Below are 4,240 nucleotides of genomic sequence, written 5' to 3'. Positions count from 1 at the left end.
TCATCATCTTTCCGTAAAAATTGGGCAAAACCACCCTCTTTACCATCCAATGTCAATCAAAACCCTAAGCCTATTCCACAACCAAATCCTAATGTCCCTAGACTTTCCGCCATTGCAAACAATGTAACCAAAGCCAAGCCAATAGTATGCTATAAATGCCACCAACCTGGACATCTAGCAGCAAATTGTCATTCGAAGAAGCCACCTGCCCATATCAACTACCTTGGAGCAATGGACGAAGATGAACATGAAGATATGCCTGATTTCACAGAAAATGAGGATGACACTACTACTACTTCGGATACTTTACCAGGTATTCCAACTCCACATTCTTTATTGACAATGAAATGTTTGGTGCATGGAAAGAAAAAGATTATTTTGCATGATGACAGTAGTACTCATGATTTTATTTCAGTAAAATTAGTAAAAGAATTGAAGTTACAGACTGTACCTACGCATTATCGCATCAAAGCAGCATTCTTAGGCACTAGGTATAATGGTACACAGAAAGTGCATGACTCAAAGATTCAAATTGGTCAATACACTGAAAGAAGAAATTTCCTAGTTGTTCCATTACAGTCGAGTGACATTATTTTAGGTATGCCTTGGCGTCATCAGCATAACCCAGATATAGACTATTCCACACATTCAATGAATATTAACTTTCAAGGAAAACTTATTACATTATATGGTATGCATGCATCTAATGTTTTTCCACTGCTTTCGCATACTCAAGCTAAACGTGCATTACGCAAGAGTAGTAAATCTTATCTCATCTGGGTGAATGAACTGCAAGTCAAAGAAAATCATATGCACCCTAGGCACAAATAATTTCTTGCACATTTTAAGGATTGTTTTACAGAAAACCTACCACCTGGTTTACCTCCTTCACGTCCAGAAGACCATAAGATAGATTTGATTCCTGGCACACAACCACCTTGCAAAGCACCGTATAGGCATAACCAGATAGAGCAAAAAGAAATTCAGAGTCAAGTTGAGGAATTACTAAATAGAGGATTGATTAGATCTAGTAGTTCTCCATTTGGTGCACCTGTTCTGTTAGTCAAGAAAAAGAATAATACCTATCGTATGTGCATTGACTATCGAGCTTTAAATAAAATCACTGTAAAGAATAGGTATCCCATTCCTAGAGTTGATGATCTTATGGACAAACTATAAGGATATGCTATATTTAGTAAAATAGACCTTAAGTCTGGTTATCATCAGGTGAGACTAGATACGTCAGACATATTCAAGACTGCATTTAGGACACAGTTTGATCATTACGGATTTTTAGTGATGCCATTTGGATTGACTAATGCACCTGCTACGTTTAGTAGAATGCTGAATTGTATATTTTTGAAATATCAGTATTGTGTAATTGTCTTCTTTGATGATATTTTGGTATTTAGTCAAAATGAGAAAGAACATTATGAGCATTTGTCATTGGTTTTCCAGTTATTAAAAGATAATCAACTGTATGCAAACCCTGAAAAGAGTGAATTCTTTAAAACAAAAATTGAGTATTTAGGTCATATTCTATCATCTGATGGCATTAAAGTTGATCCTAAGAAAATAGATGCAATATTGAATTGGCCTGTACCTAAAAACATGCATGAGTTACGCTCATTCCTTGGTCTTGCTAGTTTCTATAAGAAGTTTGTATGTAATTTTTCATTACTTGCATTACCATTAGCCAAACTTCTCAAAAAAGGTATTGTCTATCATTGGTCCGAAAATCAACAGAAATCCTTTGACTTATTGAAACATGCATTAACCCATGCCCCTGTCCTACGATTGCATGATTTTAATAGACCATTCTTTCTAGTAGTGACCGATGCTAGTGGATCTGGAATAGGAGCTGTACTTATGCAAGACAATCATCCTATAGCCTATTCTAGTTGTAAGCTGAAACCCTCTGAACTGAAATATTCCACATATGACAAAGAACTATTAGCACTTGTACAAGCATTAAGACAGTGGAAATACTACTTAATGGGTTCAGAATTTATGATTAAGACCGACCAGCAAAGTATTAGACATTTACTTAGCCAACCCCAAATCTTTGACCGCCATCCGTCATATCAAATGGGCATCCTTTATTCAAAGTTTTTATCCTATCATTCAATACCAACCTGGAAAAGAAAATGTAGTGCTTGATGCATTAAGTAGAAGACCTGCCATTCATAACATTTCTGTTATATCTTTTGATTCTTTGATTGCTATGAAAGATACTTATCATCAGGATATTACTTTTCATGCTGATTGGAATAAATTAATTCAAAATAACTTCATTCCTATTGATTCATTGTCATATAATGATGGATTTATGTTTTATGAAAAGAGATTGTGTGTTACAATTTCATTCCGATCTTTTGTTTTGAATGAAATTCATTGTCCCCCATATCAAGGTCATAGAGGTATCATATCTACTTTACGTACGCTAACTGAAGATTTTTATTGGCCGTATATGGACACTGATGTATCTAACTTTGTTTCTGAATGTTTGATTTGTCAAAGAGTTAAGAGACATCATGCTAAATAGTATGGATTACTTATGCCTTTGTCTATTCCATCTAAACCTTGGGAACAAATTTCTATGGATTTCATTACTGGTTTACCTAATACTAAATCTAACCATGATATGATTTGGACAGTAGTAGATAGATTTAGTAAACAAGCATATTTCATTCCATGTAAGAAAACTTTAACAGCATCACAAGCAGCACAATTGTTTTTGAAAACTGTTTTTACTAACCATGGATTGCCAAAAGTTATTATTTCAGACCGTGATTCTAGATTTTGTAACAACTTTTGGATTACTCTGTTTGCTAACCTAGGCATAAAGATTGATTTCTCATTTGCATTTCATCCTGAAACTAATGGACAAACAGAAGTCACTAATAGCACTATTCTAGATCTCTTACGTGCATATACTATATCTAAACCTCAGACATGGGACACACATTTGCATTTATTACAGTTTGCATATAACAATACACCACACACATCTACAAAGAAAGCACCATTTGAAGTGATTTATGGATATAGATTATCTACACCTGTTGCATCTTTGTCAAATAGAATTCAGAGTGCTGATGATATTGCTAGTATGCATAACACTATTTTTGATGAGGTTAAAGATATGATTACTAAAGCCCAGCAATCATATACCAAACAAGCCAACAAGAAAAGACGAGCAATGAATTTCAAAGTTGATGACTATGTTTGGTTGAGAATAGAAAAATGTAGACTACAAAGTGTAGATAGACACCCAGTTGTGAAATTAGCCCCTAGATTCTATGGACCATTTAGGATCATTCATAAAATTAACGACAATGCATTCAAGTTAGAATTACCACCTCACTGGAAAATACACAACACATTTCACATTAGTCTATTAAGACCATTTAAAGGCCAATTACCTGTACACCTTGTTTATGAAAACCCACCTTTGTTAGAGGAAGAGACTGAAATACTTGAACCTGAAGCTATCATAGATACTGACTTTATGACCACTAGAACTGGCCGAAGATATTCTAGATATCTAGTTAAATTTAAGAACCATCATGTAGAGGAAGCACAATGGATGCACGCTAGAGACTTAAATGCTTTCCCCACTCTGTTAGCTCCACATTGAGCTAATAGCAATTGAGGTCAATTGCTATCCCACCCCGGGGGTATGATGCCAGGAGGCATATTTCACGGTGGATTCCGTGCCACGGTGGATTCTGTGAGGTTTTACGGTGGATCCCGTAAACTTTGATGACCGGGGCTCATACACAAAGTGGATTCTTTGTGCGAGAAGTTGATGGGGACGCCTGTCCTTTTCGGGCGTTTCATTAATTTAGTGTGTACATGGGTGATTCCATAGCGGGTGATTCCACAAAATGCATATTAAATTAATAAACGTTTATGAGTTTAGAGTGCGCACTCGTAATAAATTATAGTTAGGATTTATTTCTAACTATTTGATTTATTTATGTAGCTGAAGACTGCTAGGTATTCACTTTTGTCGGTTTAATTGTATTATTTTACTAACGATTGTGAATGCTTCAGTTGATGTGCAGAGATAGCAGTAGTGGCGGTGGAAAGCATTGGAGGATAGCGAGTATTCGATTTATGGATTATATTTTGATAGGTGCTACGCCTATATTTTGTCATGCTTGTTTATTGAGGCATCGATTATTTATTATTATTTTGTATGCGCATGGGCGCATGATTATGTTATTTCTATTTG

This window comes from Lygodium microphyllum, chromosome 24 (assembly GCF_053477565.2).
Source record: "Lygodium microphyllum isolate KBCC chromosome 24, Lygodium_microphyllum_v1.1.10, whole genome shotgun sequence".
Taxonomy (NCBI): Eukaryota; Viridiplantae; Streptophyta; class Polypodiopsida; order Schizaeales; family Lygodiaceae; genus Lygodium; species Lygodium microphyllum.
Note: the sequence above shows the minus strand (reverse complement) of the source record.